This window comes from Brachycentrus maculatus, unplaced genomic scaffold (assembly GCF_059751285.1).
Source record: "Brachycentrus maculatus isolate JH-2025_06_01 unplaced genomic scaffold, ASM5975128v1 h1tg000134l, whole genome shotgun sequence".
NCBI lineage: Eukaryota > Metazoa > Arthropoda > Insecta > Trichoptera > Brachycentridae > Brachycentrus > Brachycentrus maculatus.
This window is the reverse complement of record NW_028280887.1, coordinates 1,333,510-1,359,574: the sequence shown is the minus strand read 5'-3', so window position 1 is coordinate 1,359,574 and position 26,065 is coordinate 1,333,510. Positions and strand designations below refer to the sequence as shown.

The 26,065-nt window shown below is 36.1% G+C and overlaps 1 pseudogene; it reads right to left on the bottom strand.

Annotated features, from left to right (window-relative positions):
* Nucleotides 1-12,342: 12,342 nt before the first annotated feature.
* On the bottom strand, nt 12,343-12,781 carry LOC148309284 (cytochrome c oxidase subunit 6A1, mitochondrial pseudogene; annotated as a pseudogene).
* Nucleotides 12,782-26,065: the final 13,284 nt, after the last annotated feature.

Below are 26,065 nucleotides of genomic sequence, written 5' to 3'. Positions count from 1 at the left end.
ACGTTGTATAGGATAGAAGGACATACAACCTGAGGACGAGGAGAGCTGACTCCAACAGTCCACAAAGACGATAAGTTGGTATGGAGCCAGGAAGAAGAAGACCATTTTATTTATTTAATAAATTAAGCTCCACGGTATGGTTTTAATAGTGCAACACTGGTGTTTAAATTTCGCTGAATCTTTTTTTTTAATAAAACACCATCATTTATTCAATTGATTATGCTCAAGAACACTTTTGATAGTGCATCATTGTGGTTTTTGATGATTGCGTTGTTTTTGCGCAACGATTGAGTTTTGACATCATTGTGTATTTCCTTCATCCTTTTAAACCCTTATCCGCACCCCAATGGTGCATAGGGCACTGCATCATATAAACGCAGCGTTATCTTGATCGTTAACATATGAATGAAAGGTGATCAGCCCTCCGCTTCGGGCACCGGTCCAGGGTAATATTGAATAAATATTACAGTGAAAAATCATAGGTTATGGATTTATTTGCGTGTTATTCTTTTTATTCATAGCTACTACGCATAAATTAGAACTGAGATAATTTGTGAGAGGAATTTGAATAGCAAATGTAATCGAATCAGAAACCAAACCGAATCAAAATATCGTTTTATATTGAAGCTGGATTTCGTGATCATGGCCGGCGCAAAATCCGGTCTTACGGAAAATTTGATTGCTTGGCTCTGACCTGCCGGGAACCACGAGACCTGTATTCATCACATTAGACCCGCTTCAACTGCACAATGTTTTATCGGAGACCTTGAAATTCGTAATAACCATTCATATGCCAGGGCTACGCCCCACCTCCGCATCAATAACTTATATTTAATTTAATTTGTAAATATGAAATATGGAGTATGTAGCGCGATCGGTCTGGGACTGTGGAATGCTTTAATTTGTAATTGATTTTTGCTTGTTTATTGTAATATTGACTTGCCTCCTACTCGGCTGTCCAAACTCAAAACACAGTAAGAGACATTTTTTGTAGCACGTTTTTTTGCACTTAGTCCAAAAATGCGAAAAAAAACGTACTACAATTTTTTTTCCCTTACTGTCATTTAAGTTTGAACAGCCGTACTATTTCGGTCTTACAAGTCCGCCTCCGTAGTGTAATGGTGACCGGGGGTCCCGGGTTCGATTCCTAGGGGGGTGAAATATCTGGGGCACTGGTACCTGAAGCGCAGGAATGATCGCCTTTCCTTCATGTGTTAAGGATCAAAATAACAGTGCGTTTATGTGATGCAGTGCCCTATGCACCATTGGGGTGCGGATAAGGGTTACAAGAAGAAGATGAAGGACCCTGAAAACAATTGAGTAGTCCACTCGCAAACCACGTTATGTTAAAAAATTAAGCTTTTAAAATAATTTTCTACCGATTTGAGAGATTTTTTTAAGTGAACTGTCGATCGACATAGCAAGTATTGATTTTTCTATTCCATTTTATTCCTAACTTACCGAGTTTTTGCAGATTATATTAAATATAGACGCTAATATTTTTAATTTTCTACCAATTGGCGTCATAGGCTAACTCAATTTTTTAACATAACTTGGTTTGCAAGTGGACTACTCAATTTTTATGTAATTTGATTAGTTATTTTTATTCGCAACATTTTGAGTTTGTCCAAATACTTGTTTGAAAAGAATTTTTTCATTTATGTTGAGATGTCAATAAAAAAATATGCTCTGATTTGTGAACAAATTTTTGGGCACACTCAAAATGTTGTCACAACAAATAACATTACATATTTGGATGGTTCTAGATTCTAGCTAAAAGCCAAGCTGTATGGAGATATGTAAATGTATGTTCATTGCGTCTAATCGATTAAAAAAAACATATATTACACAAAGGATGATTTTAATGGCAACATTAATCAAAGTGTCAGAAGATGAGTTTAATAAAAATCTATTAAATTAATGAGTCATGGTTTTTATAAAGTGATCGGGTCCAGAATTATTTTAGTGTGGGGACTAAATCGACTTTTTGTTCAGTTTAATAAAGATACATCCATCCACAAACAAATCTTATAACTTTTTGCGGCAGATTCAATAGGCTTTTGTCACGATGTTGGATTATTGGCTAATAAATTAAAATGAAAAATCACAAGACTATCGATAACATTCTTATTGAAATCTGTGGAGAACTAAGGGAGATATGAAGGTTTAAAAATTAAATATTTGAATAAAACGAAACACGTGCGTTCGCATACGTTATCAAATTTCCGTCATGCAACGTGTCATAACGTGGCTTATTGTCTATGGTTTATAGAGCTGTAGTTGTATTTGTGTAGATTGTTTTTTTTTACCACAACACTACCATTTGTATTATACAAATATGAGGGGAGGGAGGGTGGACGATAGACATCAACAAATGGAGCCGGCAGTAATTTAGCAATGACACCAACATTAAAATGACTCCATCGTTTTGTGACGTCATTCATTGCCAACTTACGAAAATAACGTTTTTTCGAACGCGAATTTTCCACAATTATGAATGAAAATATTAATTATATCGGCTGTTATAAACACAAAATGAGTCTTATACAATCCTTTATAGGTTGAGTATGTTAAATTAGATATTCCTCCCGTCTGATAATGATCCGTTCTCTCTTCTATGATAGGCATTAAGTTAGAATCTGGTGAACATGTATACTTTCATTAGAAAAATCTCAAGTAGTTTGTATATGTGAGCTTACTAATTGGAAACAAATTGCTTTCTACCGTCTACAGTACCTACCTTATACAGAATGATGGTGTTGCCAGTAATCTTCTTTCACCTTTTCGCAGTGACCAGAATTGCCATATTCATATCTTGCTCTTTGGAGACTTGCAGTCTACTGGAATAGAAATTTTTCAACATAAATGTGCAGTAGAAGAAGTTGAGAATAGAAAAGTCAACATCATGGAATCAATATCATCAATCAATAAAATGGATTGCGCAGAACATTGACTATGCCTGTATTCTTGAATCTCATTTAACGACTCATTTTTGACATAACTAATTCTTTCAAATTTAACCTCTTCCGCCCATTGTACAGTCAGATTATGACATTATCATTATTCTCACGGGAGGTGGTATCATGTATGATTAGAATATTGAAGGACATTGGTACCATGAACTAAGCTAGGACACAAAGTGCCGAACCCTCTTCTACTCGAACGGAAGGCCTGTTGACGACAGTCAACAGTCCGGTTTCTCCTGGGGAGTTTTACGTGGTTTCCTCCCAGCAATGAGCAAATGCTAAGATGTTCCTGATTATCCCTCCTGTTTCCAACACAGATAATAATAATACATGATATGTATTAGCTGTAAAAAACGAGAATCCACTAAATGATCTACAAACCTTGTACATAATAATTGAGGTTTATAATAAATGCAACAAAATTGAAATTGAATATAATAGAGCTAGTACAATAATGTGCCCGAACTGAGTTTTCCCGTGCCGAGGGCACATTTTATTATACATATTTATTTATAAAATTATATGAGAGAAAATTGTTTATGATATGCAATCAAACACGACATAGCTGAATGATGGAATCTATTTCAGATCTACCCTCTTAATAATATATTTATAAATGGCTATTTTTATTTCATTTCTTTTTAATGACTGTATGGCTAATAGAAGAAAGGTTGCATAATAATCATAAGTTCTTTTGGCCAAGAGAAATATGGGTTATATTTTGTTTGATGTGTTATTGTGTGTTTGGATCTTGCAGTTCTACAAACATTACCATAAAGTGTATTAATTGTCATTTGTGTGCTTTGCTGGGAGGTGCTTTCTTGTGTTATGTGAGAGTAATTCTCAAATGCATATGAAAGGATTGTTTTAGCATACACATAGTTGTTTGACTGTCAAAAGCTAAAATTTGTTGAATATTTCCACCTCCATCTTTAATATTAAGATCTATTACTATTGACTTTTTGGATAATGGAAGTAAGTTGTACGACTTTATCGCATAATAATCCAAGATTTGATAGGTTTTGTTTGTGTGTGACAAAAAGGGTTATATGTTAGGTGTTGTTATAAATCTAGTAGTTCTATGCACGTTACAAATAGTGTATTAATGGATCAATTTCATGCTGTGTTTTTATTTAATAAATTAATATGAAAAATCACAAGACTATGGGTAACATTCTTATTGAAATCTAAAGAAGTGAGGGAGATATGAAGGTTTAAACTTTAGATATTTAAATAAAACGAAAAACGGACACATCTATTCGTCATCAAATTTTACGTCATCGGGTGTGTTATAGGGCGTATGCCTTTATGTATCTACTTTATAGAGCTGAAATAGTAGTAGTGTGGATTCGTTTAAGTGACGTCATTCCTTACCAACTTACGAAAACAACGTTTTTACGAAGGCGAATTTTACAAAAGAAAATAATGAATGAAAATATTGATTATATCGGCTTTTATAAACACAAAACGAGTCTTGCACAATCTTTTATAGGTTGAGCATGTTAAATTAGATATTCCTCCCGAGTGATAATATCCTTTTGTAAATTTAAAATTCCTACAAACTCCAACATTTGTTAGGATATTAATTTTTTAAATTCTTCTGTCACCATCTGTTTGATATTTCACTTTTTACTTATATGGCAGGCCACCCATTACTTTGTATCTTTCTATACCGTGCCGGTGTCTTCCCCCGCGCCGCACCCTTCCCCGCGGACACGCCCCTCCGCCGCGCGGAGGTGCCCTAATGATAGGTAATTACCAACAGGCTCTATTATGTTCAGACACCAAAGTTTTCAGGGATGTATTCATAGCTGGATTAAATTATTTTAAAAATTAAATTGAATATTAATTTCAAGATTATAGGTGTCTCAGCTTGAGACGAAGTATACATGCACAAAATTTTGAGTGTATCCAAATCCTCGCCCACAAAACTGGGATTTTTGACATCTCAACATAGATGAAGAAGAATATCAATATAAGCCTTACGATAAAATACCCAGACCTCCACATTCTTCTTCATATATGTTGACATGTCGAAATGTAAAAATATATTTATATTTTTTTTACAAAATACATATTTAAATAATACAAAATAGTTGGTAAATATACATTGTGTTTAGAGAGGGAGTTCGTTTTACAATTTTTACAGTTTGACATTTTTTTAAAAACAAAGTAAATTATAATTAAAATTAAAATAAACAAAGTAAATAAAAAATAATAAAAAATATTCCTTGGTGTTGAGTCTAGGCAGGGGTGAGTCTTATATGTTTTTTATTTTAGTTTTAAAGGTTTAATAATTTTTATAGATTTTAAGTTTTCCGGAAGTTCATTAAAAAAAAGCTAAACTGGCAGTGCACAACGGAGTCCTGGTTCCAACTCTAATGTATGGAAGTGAAACATGGAGTTGGCAAAAGAAGGATGAAAGTAGACTGAATGCAGTCGAAATGCGATCTCTCAAAAGAATGTGCGACAAAACGATGTATGATAGATGTACGAATGGTGAAATAAGGAAGGAATGCAAAGCTGAGATAAGCATTATCGATAAAATTAAGAAAGGTGTGTTGAGATGGTTTGGACATGTGGAGCGAGGAGTGAGGAAAGAACGGTAAAACAAATTTATGAGGGGAATGTTAGCGGGAAAAGAAGCAGAGGAAGACCGAGAAAAACATGGCACGATCAGGTATGCCAAATACTTGAAAGTGGTCAGGTTAGGAGTCGTAACAATCGGCGGGTATGTATGAGTAGATGCATGAACGTGGAAGAGGCGAAGAATGTTTGCAAGGACAGAGCGCTCTATTCTCTCTGCCTACCCCTGCGGGGAAGCGGCGTGATGGTTAGTTAGTTAGTTAGTTAGTTCATTTAAAAAAAACCTACGTACGTATAATGGTTTAACGCGACTGTTGTTTTACATCTGTGCAATATCAAATAATTAGAAAATCTAGGGTTCTTTTCTTTATTTATATGAATGAAAATATCGGTAACAAAATTAAAATGTATAAAACTTGTGTGGGACTCATCATGACATATGGAATCGAATGCAGAGCGGGCACAGCAGTAACAAAAAACGCGCTAAGAGTGTCAGAAATGAATACTCTAAGGAACATATCTGGCAAGAATACGAGAGAATAAGGAACACCAGAATAGGAGATCGAAAATGTCGTTAGGTGAGAAAGGCAACGAAGAAGACAATGGTATGCGCATTAAATATATACATATTATCTCTTTGATAATCCTCCATAAAATTCATTCAAACCCTTATCATCAGCAATGGTGCATAGGGCACTGCATCATATAAACGCGGTGTTATCTTGATCGTTAACACATGAAGGAAAGGTGGCTTCCGGTACCAATCCAAGGTAATATTGAATAAATAGAAGAGTGAAGAAATCACTTATATTTATTTGACCCCCCCCCCTGGGAATCGAACCCGGGACCTCCAGTGCGGTAGCCGAGCGTGCTGACCATTACACTACGGGGGAGGACAATTCATCGGACCACGATAAAATTCTGTAGGTTTACTCAAGATGGATTTGAACACATTTGAATTGTACCAAGTCATGTATATTTAAAAATAAAAATAAAATAAAAATATATTTTGATATCCGGACCTGCGTACGGGCGAGCGGGCATGCGAGTCCGTACGTCATTAAAGCGGGCCAGTGCCGGTACCTACCCACTACACGCTACCCGGCACAGTACCTACCTCTACGGGACACCACACACTCCCGGCTGTACATCTCCGATCCCCGCGCCCCCCCACCCACCCCCTGCCCAGTGTGCTCAGACACCGGTACCTACCTTCTTCGGGACAACACAAACTCCCTGCTGTACATCTCCGATCCCCGCACTCCGCACCCACCCTTCGTCGTGTTCGCTTGTACGCCTGACGTTCCTTTAACACGGTTTCGTGATAACACGCTTCATTCCTAGCATCTACTCACTACTCAGTAGCCTTACCGCCATAAAAATATGCCAATAATTGATTTATTTATTGAGTCATCCGAAGTGGAGACATAGATACAAGGTAAAATAACATAAAACCAATAAAAATGCAATATAAAGGTCAAAAGGAGTTTGATTATCATACTTGGTAGACAGGGGGTAAAACATCACTCCGGTTCTGCCAATACAGCTTCTTCTTTATCCAAATGGTGCATAGGGCACTGCATTGAATGGATGCAATGTTGAGTTGATCGTTAATTATTCGAAGGTATGGTGGCCAGTCTTACGCTTCTGGTAAACACATCAAACAAAATCACATACCTCTTTTGTTCTAAATAAACTGTTGATTATTATGCAATTATGTTGTACAACCTGCTTACATTATCTATAAAATAATTAAAAATTAAATTATGTACATATTAAAGAGCTGTTCATAAATGGATAATGGAAATGGGTAGATCTGAAATACATCGCATCATTCCGCCATGTTGTATTTCAAATGATTCCGCATGTCATTGGTCACAATTTTCTTCCATACAGTTCGTAAACAAATATAGTAAAATGTTTCCTCGGCAGGGAAAAATTCAGTGAGGGCACATTATTGTAATTTATAATTATGAGTACCTAATGATGAAATAAAAATAAATATGTCTCCATGATGGCATGGAAGTGAATCACGGAGTTGGAAAAGGAAATGATGAAAGTAGACTAAATGCAGTCGAAATGTGGTATCTAAAAATATGTATTATAGATGTTCGAATGATGAAATAAAGAAAGATAGATAAATAGATGTCTCTAGTGAAGTTCTAGTGTAGCAAGAATAATGTTTCAAAATTGGTTAATATATATATAGAACTTCCAAGAATTTAATTAGTGTGGTTGTCAATAATGGCTAGAATTGGTGAATGTTACACGTGCGTAAAGTGATCACTTAAACCAGCCTATGACGGTCGTCAGCCCCGTAAATGCCCAGACTTCCATATTCTTCTTCATCTTTGATCAGATGTCAAAAAATTATATGAAAACAAAGAAAGATTGCAAGGATAAGATGAGCATTATCGTTAAAATTACGAAAGAAAAGTTTAAATGGTTTGGACATGTGGAACGGGTGTGTGAGGAAATAACAGTTAAGAAAATTAAAGAGACGAATGCAGAGAAAACCGGGGAAAATCTTGGCATGATCAAGTATTTCAAATCTTTGTAAGTGATCATGTCAGGAGTCGTAATAATCGGCGGGTATGTATGAGGAGATGCATGAATATGGAAGAGGCGAAGATTGTTTGCAAAGACAGAGTGGTGTGGAGTTTTATTCTCTCTGCCATCTCCTGTAGCGAACCAGAATGATGGTTAGTACGACAATTCGTATATAACTAACAATAATTAGGGCGCTACAGGAATTTTGCCGTCCGGCAGTCCGATTAGCATGATAAAACGGATGATCGGGTTGATCGGCTTGTGCTCTTGGCCGTCTTTCTTCGGATCGGTGCGCTTGATCGGTGCTTGATCATGGTGCGCGTAAATTCGATCACGCTAAACTGTCGTTGTCACTTTTATTTGTAAAAACCGGACTGCCGGACGGTGAAATTCCGTGTAGTGCACAAACGCTCTTGGTGACATCTTTGCTTTGGAATATCGCTCACTCCTTTCAAGAACGTCATACATTAAAAAACTTGATTTTTCAGGAGAACGTTTAATGTTTAAAAATTTAACACAATGTTTTAAAAATAAATATCAAGCCACTTATTTAACTTTTTACTGTGCAACAGATCGTTTTTAGGTAAAACCTGAAGGTTTTTTCTCCATTTGAAAAATAATGAGAATATTTAAAACAAATAATTAAACAATACCTTTTCTTCAAAATGCAAAAACAACACTTTCTGCCCTGTAGCGGGTAAATAATAAGTTAAAAATATGCCACTTTTGCTGGGATATAGTACATTTTCTGGGCATGCACAACTGCACAACTGAAAATCGACTAATTTGATTGATGACGTTCTTGAAAGGAGTGAGCGATATATCAAGCGTGTAAAAGGAGGGTCGAGTGTAGCACTATTAGCCGTTCGTCTTTCGGTTGAGTTTTTTTCCGTCGCCATATTCCTTATTTTTTCCAACCTCTGCCTTTTGTGAGCGCGTCTTTTTTTATCTAATTTATAATTTGTTGTCGGCGGCGGAGGTTATTAGTGATACCTACTCCACTGTGCGCGTACATTTTATTACACCTCACCTCAGGTGTCTTCAACTCGGGTGCCTTAAATGGGATATTTAGATAAAACTGAAAAATGTTTGTTATTTAAAAATACTAATATACGAAGACATTGACTGCTCAACGTACATATAATATAAGGAGCTGAAGAGGGTTTCGGAAAATATACCAAAATGGCGAAAAATATGTCATTTGTTGCTGCAGACCAATCCACAGGATTGAGACCAGAGAAGATGAATAATAAAACTAATCATAAATTCCTCTTCTTCATTCTTCAAACCTTCATCCGCACCCGATGGTGCATAGGGCACTGCATCATACAGACGCAGTGTTATCTTGATCGTTAACACATGAAGGAAAGGTGATCAGCCCTCCGCTTCAGCGAATAAATATTACAGTGAAAAAATCACTTATATTTATTTGACCCCACCCTGGGAATCGAACCCGTTACCTCCAGCACGGTAGCCGAGCATGCTGACCATTGCACTACGGAGGCGGAAATAAATAATAAGCGACGATAATTATTCATAACATTTTGAGTGTGTCCGAATCCTTGTTCACAAATCTGGATTTCTCTACTCAGGAGTTATTTTAACATAGATGAAGAAAAATATGGAAGTCTGGAAATATACCATAATTTGACCAGTTAATTTATTTACAACATTTTGAGTTTTCCCTAATACTCGTTAACTTGTTCAGCCTGTGACGGTCGTAAGCCCCGTAAATGCCCAGACTTCCATATTCTTCTTAAACTATGTTGAGATGTCAAAAAGAATACAAATTTATTTATTATTATTAAAATCTTGATCGTCTCTGGCCGGCCATCAAAATCTCGATATAATTTAATAGGAATGATACGAAAAAATAACATCTTGCCACGAAATTTGACACGTTCGCGTTACTCGCTGCATCTTTACCTAATAACTAATGGGTAGACTTCTTTAATTGACTATATACCATGTAATATCGGCCATTTTACGTGTTCGCCCGCTGCCAGCATACCGTCTGGAAACATAATTCAGATATCAAACCGAAATATGATTTATCTAACGTCAATAGTCGATCTATGATCCATACTCAGGTATTCTTTTGAGGAAGTCGGCCATTAAAAGTATCCTGTTGGCCCACAACATTTTGGGTGTGAACAAATCTTTGTGCACGAATCTGGGTTTCTTCGCTTGGGAGTTATTTTTGCATTTTTACATCTCAACATAGATGAGGAAGAATATGGAAGTCTGGGTAAAGTCTTAAAGGATCAGTCCTTTATCGGTAAAATTAAGAAAGATGTGTTGAAATGTTTGCATGAAAATCGAGTTACATATTTTTTTATATTAAGAAAATCTTCTTTGTCTCTACTGAGAAAATAATTTTAAAATAACTCTTTTAAGTATAGAAACCAAGATTTGTGAACAAGTATTTTTTTAAATATTAAATAGATAATTATTTGGGCATATCACTCACACCTTTCAACAACGTCATTTATCAAAAATCGTCAATTTTCAGTCGTGCATGTTTTCGGAATGTCCAGAAAATGTACTATATCCCAGCAAAAGCAGCATATTTTTAACTTAATATTTACCCGCTACAGGGCAGAAAGTAATGTTTTTACATTTTGAAGAAAAGGTATTGTTCAATTATTTTTTTAAATATACTAAATATTTTTCAAATGGAGAAAAAACATTCAGGTTTTATCTAAAAGTTCTGTTGCACAGTAAAAAGTTCAAAAAGTGGCTCAATATTTATTTTTAAAACATTTTATTACATTATTAAACTTTAAAAACGATCTCCTGAAAAATCAAGTTTTTTTAATATATGAATTGTTTAATATAAGTTGTTGAAAGGAGTAAGCGACGTGTCCATGACATCTCAACAACCTTTTTTAAATTTTATTGATAATTCTTATCTCAGCCGTGCATTATTTCCTTATTTCTCCATTTGCTGATTCATTCAATTAATAAAATGGTCTCGCACATTCGTCTGAAGGATTGCATTTGGACTGCATTCAGTCTACTTTCATCCTTGTTTGAGATGTCAAAATATAAAAATACCTTTCAATTCGAGAAACTCAGATTCGTAAGGATTCGAACACACCACACATCCAAAATGTTGTGAGACCTATAGGCCTTTAAAATTCCATCTAGGAACCATATCGAAACTTAAATTACACATATGTGTGCGTAATCCACGATATATTGTTCATACAAACCGTTTCTAAATTGATAAATATCGCTAATTACTGCAGACGCAATTTTAAGACACTCGCCTAGATTAACCTTATCCGAAAAGTGGTTTGTTTTTTTGCGCCATGGTGAATTAGCATTGCTTCAAAGTTTTTTTGCGCCATTACAGCAAGGTCTAATCTCTTTTCCGACATTTTTATAATCGCCTGTAACAGGGACTTCCAAACATTGTGGACAACATATTCAACATAACAGAAAATTGCACCATTAAAAAAAACTGGGAGTATTTTAAAACTTTGTTAGAATAAAATAGCTACTAGTACTAATTTTTCCCCATGAATTTTATTTGACCAGCAACCGGGTTTCGTCGTAACCGACATAATCAGATTTGTTATTTTATTCTAATTCATTTTTATTTATTCCTACTAACTATAAGTGATTTTTTCACTATAATATTTATTCAATATTACCCTGGACTAGTACCTGAAGTCGAGGGCTGATCACCTCTCCTTCATCTGTTAACGATCAAGATAACACTGCGTTTATATGATGCGGCGCCCTATGCACCATTGAGGTGCGGATAAGGGTTTGAAGAACTCACTAACCATCACGTCATACCATTTGGTTAGCTTAAGTGATCACTTTATACACTTGTGTAACGTTCACCATTCTGCCCATTATTGATTATCTATATTGCATTATTAGATTTAAGTTTTGTACTGACATGTCTTGCTGGAACGTAACCGACATTCAGACTGGTCTGCTGATGTCGGTTACGTCGAAACCCTTTTGTTGGTCAAATAAAATTCATGTGGAAAAAAATTAAATATAATATTTCTTTTTTTAATATACATACATATATTGCATTAATTTTTTGAACTTGTTTAAATGTGAGGTAGTATTTTACGAAAATGGCGCTATTTAAGTTATCCAAATTTGTTATTGTTATTAACTGTGAAGCTCTCTTAGGTGTTCTGAGATGTGTTGAAAATTTTGGTTTTCCGTTTATCAATCGTGTTGAGATATTGAAGAGTGATTGGAGCTTATTTTAATAGCTCTATAATACAAACTTATGTAGTTCAAAATTAAACAAAAAATACATTTGACTATTCAGCGCGGAAAAAACAAAAATTACTTCTGAATTTAGTGATGACTGTCTTCTACATCTTCATAACCGTCAGGGAGTGGGTTGACCTTGGGGTTGTGGAACAAGGTATGGTTTCCATCTCCCACGGGAAACGCTTCGTGCGAATGCGCAAAAAATCGTAAGGAATAAATTCGTCTCTAGGTTTGCCATGATCAGTTTGGTGACCTAAATACGCATTAATCATTCCCAATCCAATAGCTGGAATTCCAACAAAAAAGAACATCTTCTTCCACAACGCTGCGCCACCTCCGTGGCCACCAGCTGTAGCAGCATGTCCACTAGACCTCAAAGAGGCAGAATTGGAAATATAACGACGGGCGGCCTGCCCCAAGATAGCAGCCATTTTTCCTTATCAGTGATGTTTCAGGAGATTTGCATAAATTGCATTACAGTAATATAGTAGTATCCGTACATAGATATACCATACCATCCTGTTGATGCATGTGATGGCATATATCGGTAGTGTTAAGGCAAAGGGGTATATCAGTCTCAGACCAAATTTTACAGGAGAGCAAAAACAGACTTGTGAAATGAAATAACTCATTTGTTTTATGCATTTATTTTTTTTGTCCGCCTCCGTAGTGTAATGGTCAGCACGCTCGGCTACCGTTCTGGAGGCCCCGGATTCGATTCCCAGGGGGGGGGGTCAAATAAATATAAGTGATTTTTTCACTGTAATATTTATTCAATATTACCCTGGACTGGTTGGTACCTGAAGCGGAGGGCTGATTACCTTCCCTTCATGTGTAAACGATCAACATAACACTGCGTTCATATGAAGCAGTACCCTATGCACCATTAGGATGCGGATAAGGGTTTTATTATTATTATTTTTTTATATGTACATATCTTAATAAAACTAAATAAGTGTTGCAACTACAGCTATATTCTTTTGCCAGATTATGTAATACACTATTTTAGACATTTTGTGGAACAAACTTAGAAAACTAAAAATTTGACAGATATACCTCGTTGCCATTACACTACCGATATAGAGCTAGAGGTGTGATATTTCGATACGAGCGGCTAATTGCATTTGAAAAAACACTCAAGCAAAACTCTGTCGACTCAATTAAGAGGCTAGAAGTTTATTGCGGGTATAGTTTGGGCATTCAATTGTCGGAATTTCTGAGGAGGCATTTTTTATCTGTATCTAGCACACAGAATCTAACGATAGAGTAAGATAAAATGGTAGGTGCCCATTTTGAATACTGTATAGACTTATAAAACACAGGTTCTGGGGTGATCAGGTACAGATATGAACAATACCATACATACAATATGATACATCAAGGAATATCTGTGAAATAAACACAAATATAGGTGTTAATGGACAATTTACACATTTTTTGATAAATAAATTAACAGTAAAAGTCATAATACAATTGGCATTATTATAGTTGAAAGTTGTAAATGAATAAAGGAATATATATTTAAATATTTATATTTTAATTGAGGAAAAAAATCGAACAAATTATGACTTTATCAAGATTATTTTTGACATCTCAACATAGATGAAGAAGAATATGAAAGTCTGGGTTACGACACGGCTTACGACATGTTAAAGGCTGGTTAAGTGATCACTTAATGTTTCCCCAATTCTACCCATGATTGACGATTACAATACTAAAATTTTTACTCTTCTAGATTTTTTTGGAACTCCTAGATATATTGATCAATCTCGTGATACAGTACACGCGAGTCTACAACAGTCATCTATGTTGGAATGGGAAAAGCTTTAATTAAGCAGAAATTCTTTTTCTCTGTATGCAAGGTCCGAGTCCTAGATTATATTCACATACTTGAGACTATACCATATATGATTTTCAATTATTAATGTAACTTGTCTGCCTCTGTTCTGTTATGGAGGTCCCGGGTTCGATTCCCAGAGGGAGGTCTAATAAATTTAAGTGATTTTTTCACTTAAATATTTATTCAATATTACCCTGGACTGGTACCTGAAGTGGAGGGCTGATCGCCTTTCCTTCGTGTGTAAACGATCAAAATAACACTGCGTTTACATGACGCAGTGCCCTACGCACCATCGGGGTGCTGATAAGGGCTCGAAATGTAACTTGTAAATTGAACAGTTATTTTATTTATAACATTCTGAGTGTGTCCAAATACTTGATTACAAATCTGGACTATCTCCATTTTTGTTATTTTTATTATTGCATCTATTTTATGCAAATTAACCATATATGTTTGTGTGTGTGTGTGTGTGTGTGTGTGTGTGTGTGTGTGTGTGTGTGTGCGTGTGTGTGTGTGTGTGTGTGTGTGTGTGTGTGTGTGTGCAGTAGGTATGTTAAATCGATATACCTCTCATGCAAAAAAGTCCATTTAAAATAATAAATTATGGTGATAATCTGTAACATACACCATTTCTCTTAGGCAACTTGTTCGTGAGCTATGGTCAGACATTTTTTGCGACTTCGTGTCATTGTGCTTGTTTTCTTTGACTTCTTTGTTTCTGTTAAGCGGTCGGCAATACCAACATTACCTGTAACGAACAAAGGATTGTCACGAATGGTAGTCTCTAAGTTAGGTAATGATACGAGGTATTGACGGCGCACGTCTTCAGTCAAAAGATTTTTTTTCCTTCGTTTTCAACCAATCGTTCCAATACAGTAGGTACGTATTAATTAAATACTTCGATTTATTTCGAACCGTTATCCGCACCCCAATGGTGCACAGGGCACTGCATCATATAAACGCAGTGTTATCTTGATCGTTAACACACGAAGGAAAGGTGATCAGCCTTCCACTTCAGGTACCAGGGTATTATTGAATAAATATTAAAGTGAACAAATCACTTATATTTATTAGACCCCCCTCTAGGAATCGATAAATACTAATAAAGGTTTATGAATTCACAACATTTTGAGTGTGTCAAAATACTTCACAGATATGGGTTTTTCCATTTGGGAGTTATTTTTGCCTTTTGATATTTTTATTTCATTTTGTATTTTTTTGAATTACCTAACGTCCAAGTGACTCTGAAATCTAGCTACGGCTTATGCAACACCGTTTATCATGTCCCTACTCAGGCTTCAACATTATAAGTTTCATAGCCAATGCCTACTCGAGAGTGGATTTACTCTTTATGTTTAAAGTTACTATAATTTCATGAGTGAAAATTCTAGGCAAAAACACTCGCTGTTTGACATTTTTATCAGACTTAAATAATAATAAATCCCTTACCGCACCCCAATGGTGCATAGGGCACTGCTTCATATAAACGCAGTGTTATCTCGATCGATTACACATGAAGGAAAGGTGATCAGCCCTCCACTTCAGGTACCAGTCCAGTGTAATATTGAATAAATATTAGAGTGAAAAAATCATTTATATTTATTAAACCCCCCTAGGAATCGAACCCGGGACCTCCAGAACGGTAGGCGAGCATGCTGACCATTACATTACGGAGGCGGACAAAAACCCAAATTTACACAATCCTATTCATCTGTGTTTTTTTTTTAAGATTTGTTAGTTGCATTATAAAATTTTCTTCAATCTTGTATTTATATCGAAGAAAAACTATTTTTTTCAATACAAAAACGGCGTTTTAAGCAAAGAAATTCAATTACATACGCTTATTGCTGCCTGGGTTTAAAGAAAATTAAGTTGCGGGCGATTGATTACTGGGCCTTAAGGTGCAGGATGTTATCACGGAAATAAAGAATCTGGGACGTGAACTGAATAGACCGGAAGTGTGTGTAGAGAAGGAAGTGCCACTTACCTACCATTTTCAATAAACGCGGTTATTGATAACAATGGGTTCCATAGACAACTAATACTTTAATCCAGGGGCTCCCAATCTTTTTCAGCCCGCGGCGCACTTACAAGATTAGTATTTTGTCACGGCGCCCTACTTTAGAATTGATAATGTGACTTTCGCCCTACTTTAGAATTGATAATGTGACTTTATACGTATGTATATATATTATAGTCGAAAGAAATAGGTACCTACAATAATAGTATATATAAAACCCTTATCCGCACCCCAATGGTGCATAGGGCACTGTGTCATATAAACGCAGTGTTATCTTGATCGTTTACACATGAAGGAAAGGTGATCAGCCCGCCGCTTCAGGTACCAGTCCATGCTAATATTTAATAAATATTACTGTGAAAAAATCACTTATATTTATTTTACCCCCCTTGGGAATCGAACCCGGGACCACAAGAACGGTAGCCGAGCGTGCTGACCATTACACTACGGAGGCGGACGAAATAATAGTAGTTGGGTAGAAAGATACTAGCTCTCAAAATAGAAATTTTTGCTTTATAGGTACCCGAGAATATTTGTGGTTTCGGGTGATGATAGAGGATCGACTCACGGCACCCCTCTTGACCTTCTACGGCGCACCAGGGCGCCGCGGCGCACACTTTGGGAACCCCTGCTTTAATCGATACAACTGTATAATCCGTTTTCAGGAGTCCTAATTGTATTTGGGCTTGTTACAAAAAGTCCGATTAAAAATTTACGCGCAGCACCGTATACGCGAAAAGAGTGAAACTACTTAAAAAATATGGAATAAGATAGATTTAACATGAGAGACAGAGAGAGAGGGCATCTCTTCAGGGAAATACAGCTATGCAAATTTTGACAAAAATATTATATTATTTTTTATTTATTTGGTTTGATAACGGCAATATTGCTGTAATATATCACTCACTCCTTTCAAGAACGTCATAAATAAAAAAAACTTTATTTTTCAGGATATCGTTTCTAAAGTAAATAGATATAATACAATGTATTAAAAATAAATATCAAGCAACTTACTGAACTTTTTATTGTGCAACAGATCTTTTTAGGTAAAGCCTGAAGGTTTTTTCTCCATTTGAAAAATATTTAGTTGATTAAAAAAAATTATTAAACAATACCTTTTCTTCAAAATGCAAAAACAACACTTTCTGCCCAGTAGCGGGTAAATATTAAGTTAAAAATATCCCTCTTTTGCTGGGATATAGTACATTTTCTGGGCATTTCGAAAACATGCACAACTGAAAATTGTCGATTTTTGATTTATGACGTTCTTGAAAGGAGTGAGCGATATATGTAAAACAATACATTAAACAATCCAATTAATTATATCTAACCACAGAAACATAAAGATCAGTACAACATATTTAGTGAAGATCTAGCAAATGAAAACGTATTTATGAGAGAAAATGTGCATGTGTAAGAGGGTGTGTGTGTGTGAGTGAGTGTGTGTGTGTGTGTGTGTGTGTGTGTGTGTGTGTGTGTGTGTGTGTGTGTGTGTGTGTGTGTGTGTGTGTGTGTGTGTGTGATGTTGATTCTAGTTGGGACATACGTACAATACAGAGAAGCATAGTTTTTAAAGATCCTGAGATGACAATATGCTCATCATTCGACTATTCAGCACAGATTTTCCGCACAGATGCCTAATGTTATTTAATATTTATACTGTCATCGATTGGTGCTTCAATTGATAATACTAATATTAATGGTTTTTGATAACTTAAATATAGGATTCGATATTTTTATGATAACGAGATAAAAATGCATCTCTTTTATTTCCGGATTTTATTGTTGATTTATTGGGTTTGATATTGATATACAGACCAATTTTTCGCGAAGAAAGAAGAAGAAAACTCGGCTGTTTATATATAGCGTCTGACGTGTACATCCACAGAGTACTATCTTATTCTATCGCTTTGTATCGTTGTGTATACGTCACTCTCTATGCTGAATTCCCATGGCGTCGTAATTTTACAGCTCTCTTTCACCTTCTCTCTTCGTTACATATTTCTTCTCTCTCATGTAACGAAATGTGTCACGTTTACTAATGTAAACGTGATGCGTTCTCAAAAATATCCTCTCGATTCTCGTCTAAATATCGATTATCGAATCGCCGCCTAAGAAGTTTCGCTGGAGCCGCTAAAGTGGAATCGCTAAAGTCAGAAAAGAACGGTAAAACATATTGATGCGACGAATGTAGGTGGAAATACAAGCAGAGGAAGATCGAGGAAAACTTGACATGAGTATTTCAAATACATACTTGGGCGCGGTCAGGTCAGAGGTCGAAATAATCGGCAGGTATGTATGAAGAGTTGCATGAAATTCTGAAAAGGCGAAGAATGTTTGCAAAGACAGTGTTTGTAACGGAGTCCTGGTTCCAACCCTTGTATGGAATCGAAGCATGGAGTTGGCAAAAGAAGGATGAAAGCAGACTGAATGCATTCGAACGAATGTGTGGCAAAACGATGTTTGATAGATGTTCGAATGATGAAATAAAGATAGAATGCAAGGCTGAGACAAGCTTTATCGATAAAATTAATTAAGGTGTGTTGAGATGGTTTGGACATGTTAAACGTATGAGTGAGGAAAGAACGGCTAAACAAATTTATAAGGCGAAAGTAGTTGGAAAAAGAAGAAAATTTGGCACAATCAAGTATGTCAAATACTTGAAAGCGGCCCGGTCAGGAGTCGTAATATTCGTCGGTAATGTATCAGGAGATACGTTAATGTGGAAGAGGCGAAGAATGTTTGCAAAGACAAAGTGGTGTGGCGTTCGATTCTCTGTGCCTACCCCTGGGGGGAAGCGGCGTAATGGTTAGTTAGTTAGTTATGTTTGCAAAGACAGCGTTTGTATAGCGTTCTATTCTATCTGCCTACCCTGAGTTATTGAAATAATTTGAAGTGAGCACATACAAGTTACTGGCACTCGATGCTACATAATATATGAGTAGCTACCCATAAACTATGGGCCGATACCTCGTACAGTATACAGTCCATAGAGTCGGATCGCGTTACGAATCGATTATCGACTTCCAATAATGCCGCATCATGATTCAATTAAGCCTTAAAGCATTATGTTCCAGCTGCTTGTCGTGTTCCCACGGCGTGCACTAATGTCCGTATTAAACTTTATCGTCCTAACAGTAGATATACATACATGTATTAAAATAATCATGTAAACGCATTGACGCAAGAGCTGATACTTCTAGAACAAAATCTCGACTTCGAACCTCCGAGATGAAGACTCTCCGATCCATAACCGGAAACACATTGCGAGACCGAGTAAGAAATACCGACATCCGGAGCATGTGTAAGACGGAGGATATCGTGAGGTGGGGAAGACAGCGAAGGCGATACTGGAATGATCATGTAAACAGAATGTCAGATAGACTTCCACGTATCGCCCTTCAAGGAATCCCTGAAGGACGCAGACCTCCAAAAGGGTGGAAAGACAGCTGGGAGTCAACATCCCAAGAGCTACAAGCGGAGGCACAAACAGATCATTAGGATCTAGAAAAAGAAGAAGAAGATATAACGCAGCATAGGAAGAAGGCGTATATCCTGGCTTGACAACTTGAGAGAGTTCTTCTCAGCAGCACTTAATCGCTAGTTAGAACAAGAAAATAACCAACCTGAGCAACACTACCAACTCGAATGTATAGAAGTAAAGCATGGAGTTGGCAAAAGAAGGGAGATAGACTGAATGCAGGTATAGATGTTCGAATGGTGAAATGGGGAAAGATTGCAAGGCTGAAATTTGAAATTAGCTTTATATATTCTCGTATATCAAATGAAGACTCAAACGCATTTAGGATCAAAGTTGACTGAACGTAGAGCAGTCGAAATGCGATCCCTCAGAAGAATGTGCGGCAAAACGATGTACGATAGATGTTCGAATAGTGATACGAGGAAAGAATGCAGGGCTAAGGATAAGTATTATCGATGAAATTAAGAAAGGTGTGTTGGGATGGTTTGGCATGTGAAACGAATGAGTGAGGAAAGAACGGTAAAATAAATTTATCAGGCGAATGAAGTTGGAAATTGGAGCAGAAGAAGACCGAGGAGAGCTTGGCATGATCAAGTATTTCAAATACTTGAGAGCGGTCAGGTCAGGATGTGACGAGGCGAAAAATATTTCCAAAGGCAGAACGAAATGGCGTTCTATTCTATTAAATCGTTAGTTTGTATGTTAAACTATACAGTAATTGGCCTCTTTTTTACAGTAACTTTACAGTCATTTGTAGCTATAAAGATAAAAAAAATATTGACTCTGTTGGGAATAAAACCGGGGATCTTATGAATGGGATCCAAACCTGATTACCAGTGCATCAAACCAGCAAACAAGCTTTCTAAAGCTCGCTAAAACTAGGTTTTTATCTTGCCCCATCGATGATATCATTCTGTAAGGGTAAATATAGGACATTAATGGGGTAATTCATTGAAGCATTTTTGTGGGACATTACTACATAGGTAGGTACCTAACTGTAATAATTTTTCTATAATCCTTAGTAAAATGAGAAACCATTTTGAGCCGCGTTTCGCGTATTTTACAGCACCGCCATTAATATTTTAAAAAAATAAACCTTTTTACCGGGAAAGTGAAAAGGTTTTACTTTATTGATATAATGCTAAAAACGCAATAAAATGATGGGCCCTAAATATTATACGGAGGCTATAAAACGACCACGGTTTAAGTCAATTTTTCCGAGAAAATTCGTTTGAAATGGTTGGTGTCGGTTGCCAATAAAGGCCTCCAGGGCTTGCCATAAAGCGCCTGGCATTCACTTTCTTTTATTGCAGTAAACACTGCTTATTGGAACCGAGTCTAGGTACAAAGTAGGTACCTACCTCTGTGGGTACCTAAGCAATAAGCTTTTATTCAGCAGATACCCTTTTATTTAGAAGTACGCATGATCCAAAGCGGATTATTTAAGGCCTGAAAACATGATTTTCAATTTTAATGCAGCTTATAATTTAACCAGTATTTTATTCACATTTTGAATAATTTTATGACCCTGATGGATGCCATTTATGTCAACTAACTAACTTACCATCACGCCGCTTCCCCGTAGGGGTAGGCAAAGATAATCGAACGCCACACCACTCTGTTTTTGCAAATATTCTTCGCCTCATACATACCCGACGATTATAACGACTCCTGACCCGCCCGCTTTCTAGTATTTGACATACCTGATTGTGACAAGTTTTCCTCGGTCTTCCTCTGCTTCTTTTCCCTACTACATTCGCCTCATAAATTTGTTTAACCGTTCTTTCCTCACTCATACGTTCCACATGTCCAGACCATCTCAACACAACTTTTTTCATTTTATCGATAATGATATGGGTGGGGACGGCCTGGCACCTGAGCTCTCGTGAGTGTCAATATGTGGGCCGCGGCAATGCAGAAACGGTTCTTATCTGTCGATAACGAGTCCGTTCCCCCTTTCATTATCTGTCCGCTTCCCGCGCCAAACAAATTACTCACATTTTTTTGACATCTCGACAAAGATGGAGAAGAATAGTTCTTCACCTTTGCAGAATAAAATATGGTACTGTAATATAACTAACTAACCATCACGCCGCTTCCCCGCAGGGGTAGGCAGAGAGAATAGAGCGCCACACCACTCTGTCCTTGCAAACATTCTTCGCCTCTTCCACGTTCATGCATCTCCTCATACATACCCGCCGATTGTTACGACTCCTAACCTGACCACTTTCAAGTATTCGACACACCTGATCGTGCCAAGTTTTCCTCGGTCGTCCTCTGCTTCTTTTTCCAACTACATTCGCCCCATAAATTTGTTTAACCGTTCTTTCTTCACTCATACGCTCCACATGTCCAAACCATCTCAACACACAAACCATCTCAACACACAAAATATGTAGTGCCATTTTCGTAAAATACTACCTCAATACATATTTTCTTATTTCATCATTCAAACATTTATCACACGTCGTTTTGCAGCATGTTTGTCTGAGCGATCCCTTTTCGACTGCATACAGTCTACTTTATTCTTTATTTTTTTGTTATATAAATACATAATAATATATTAAAAACGGCGTAAGAAAAAAAATGAATTATGAAACACAATATCATAAATGCTTGCGATAAGATCTTAGTGATATCAACAGTTAACAGTGGAGATAGCAGAATTAAAGCAGGTTTCAATTACCAATACCCTCGCAGAGAGACGAGGGCAATAATAATAATACAGATTATACAAAGATGTGTAAAAATAATAAAATGTCATTTCAGATGCACGCCGACCGTACCACATACCATTATATTGCAAGTAAGTACTTACCATCAAAATGGGTATAGTCTGTTCATTGAAAGCTCTCCCAACTGCATTAACTGATCTCATACAGAAGCATCTAGGCTTCCTGACAGACCTCTATTGGACAGCAAATTGATTTTATGAACTGATTTGCGAAAATTGTTTAAAAAATGAGAAACAAAATCGTAATAATAATTGCAAAAATATAGTTCTAATGGCGGTGAAAAGCAGTTTAATGTGACAAATGTGATTAAATTAAGATTTAGTCAATACAGAAGCAACAGAAGCCTGACAGACCTCTCTTGCAATACGATTTTATTTTATGAACTAATTTACGAAAGTAATAAAAAAAATACTAAAACTGAAAAATAAATTTGTATGCCGATTTTACAGTGAATTTACATTTAATAGCATTCAATGTCCCTGTCGCTGTCAATCTAAATAAATACAACTTTCAAGAAGTGCCCCAGTGTACAAAATGGGAAACGTTACATAAGTAAAGAATATAAAGTGATTATTTAGGCCAGCCGAATCAAATTCCATTAAAAAAATATGTTTCAATTCAAGTTTAAAGACACCTATAATTTTTTTTTATTAATGTTAAAATTATGATTTCTCGATGAACAAAATTGCTTTTAAACTAACTAACAATCAAGCAGCTTCTCCGCAGGGGTAGACAGAGACAATAGAACGCCACACCACTCTCTCTTTGGAAATATTTTTCGCCTCGTCACATCTTGACCTAACCACTCTAAAGTATTTGAAATACTTCATGTATGATCATGCCAAGCTTTCCTCGGTCTTCCTCTGCTCCTATTTACAACTACACTCCTATTTACCAATCTATCTTTGCAAACATCTTCGCCTCTTCCACATTCATGTATCTCCATGATACACACCCGCCAATCATTCCGACCCCTGACCTGACCGCTTTAAAATATTTAAAATACTTGATAACTCCAAATGTTCTTCGGTCTTCCTCTGCTTCTATTAGCAACCATATTTTCAAATATTTATCATTAATTTCAATGCAAAACGCACATTTCGTTATATTTCAATAATGTCATTTTTAATTATTAATTATTTGTTCATTTTATATTTATTTATTTCACGTGCATCTTGCCAACGCACTATACGCTGGTAGGTACTCGCCGCTGTCGGCGTTCCTTTGTTTTCCTTCTATACGCTGGCAACATTCCGTCATGCTTTTTGCTTCGGCCGACAACACCCGGCCGCGCGCAGCCCACTTGAATTGACGGAAAAATGCACACTTTATAAAAAGGTACTGTATTGTGATATGCTTATTTGAATAGAGATAACGATTGATGTATCTTTTTTTTATTTTGTTGTATAAATTCGCAGCCGTTTGAACGCGGCGTGAACGACAAGAGAATCCCGCGGCACATTTGACTGATGGAGCACTACGCCTGTTTTCTGTTTTGATATTTTTATATTTAAAAACTGTAACAAAACTCTTTTGTGTATGAAACTTTTTTAGGCGTGGTAGGGCAAATTAGCCTCAAACACTTAAATGATTGTAGTATTCTGGATGCAACTCTTGTAACTTAAAACACACTGCAATTTTTTGTTGTTGTAATTAATACTTATAACAACTCTATATTTTTTTGTAACTTGAATTTTTACTTGTAAAAGGCCTCTGGGCGTTTGTGTGAATAAATAAACAAATAAATAAATATCAACAGATATCACACATATTTTTTTTAACAAAAGATAGTGTTATCAAAATGAATACATATGTAGATATGTATTCATTTTCATTTTCAAACATATTTCCACTATCATAAACTGATTACTTACGAAAGATAATTTTTTTTAAACTCATACATATATAATTTAGTTCTCACGTCACTTCGTGTGTGAGTTCGCGGCAGCTAATATGGTTGATTTGAGTATGCTTTTATTTAGCGGAGAAGTTTTTATTCAAATGTCGCTCACTCCTTTCAAGAACGTCATAAATCAAAAATCTTTAATTTCCAGTTGTGCATATTTTCGGAATGCCCAGAAAATGTACTATATCCCAGCAAAAGAGGCATATTTTAAACTAAATATTTACCTGCTACAGGGCAGAAAGTGTTGTTTTTGCATTTTGAAGAAAAGGTATTGTTTAATAATTTTTTTTAAATAAACTAAATATTTTTCAAATGGAGAAAAAACCTTCAGGTTTTACCTAAAAAGATATGTTGCACAGTAAAAATTTCAGGAAGTGGCTTATATTTATTTTTAATACATTGTATTATATTTTTAAACTTTAAAATCGTTCTCCTGAAAAATCAAGTATTTTGATTTATGACGTTCTTGAAAGGAGTGAGCGATGTTTGCAAGACCCTTGAGAAATTATTTCACATAATGTGAGACGCCTGAAAACATGATTTTAAATTTTAAGCAGCTTATTTTATTAGATTAGTTTTTTTATTCACAACAATTGTTGAAATGTTAAAAAGAAAAAAAATATCTCCCATGTAAAATCCAGAAATCCCAAGAAACCCAGATTTGTGAACAAGGATTTGGACCCACCCAAAATGTTGTAAATTATTATCCTTGCTTATTATGTACAGCTTATATACATGCTTATTATGACCGCCTCCGTAGTATAATGGTCAGCACGTTCGGCTACCGTTCTGGAGGTCCCGGGTTCGATTCCCAAGGGGGGTAAAAATAAATATAAGTGATTTTTTCACTGTAATATTTATTCAATATTACCATGGACTGGTACCTGAAGCGGAGGGCTGATCACCTTTCCTTCATGTGTAAAACGATCATGATAACACTGCGTTTATAAGACACAGTGCCCTATGCACCATTGGGGTGCGGATAAGGGTTTTATTTTTATTATTATGTACAGGGTTGTAAATATTTATTTATTCATTAATTTACTACTACTACTACTACTACCATCACGCCGTATCCCCGCAGGGGTAGGCAGAGAGGAATTTATTTATTTATTTATTTTTCTTTAAATTGATTTTATTGATGTCGCCCCCAAAAATCGAATCCGTGTGCTTAATGCATGGTAGTAAAACGTGTTTTTTTAAAAATAATTAAGGCATTACTCTACGGAGCTTTATAAAATTAAACCTTTATTCACCTATCTTTCAGATGCTCATCCCGATAGCAATTTTCATTGCTCCTTCTCTCTCTCTTACCCCGGCTGAGCAGTGTGTTAGAGGAGAGCATTATAATATTTCATGATTTTCTCAAAAGGAGATGGCAGAACGAATTGTGTATGTGTTCTGTAATTTGGTTTCCCGAAAACCTGTATGTGCGATAAGGATGGGTATAATTTTGTATCTTCCGTTTACGATTTAGCTTTGGAGCAGTGGAGTAGAAAAATACATCAGATTTTGTTTGTTATATTGATTTACCTAACGTCCAAGTGTCTCTGAAATCGAGCTAAGTTTATGGAACACCGCTTAAAAATGGCCCTACTTAGAAAGCAGAAATCCTCAAAGACAAAGCTAGTTTGGAAGTTGGTAGTTGAACATCCGAAATGACGAGGAGCTCAACAAGCTGTTCTCCAGAATGATCATCGCTCAGAGAGGCGTCCTGCCCAACATCTTGTCCA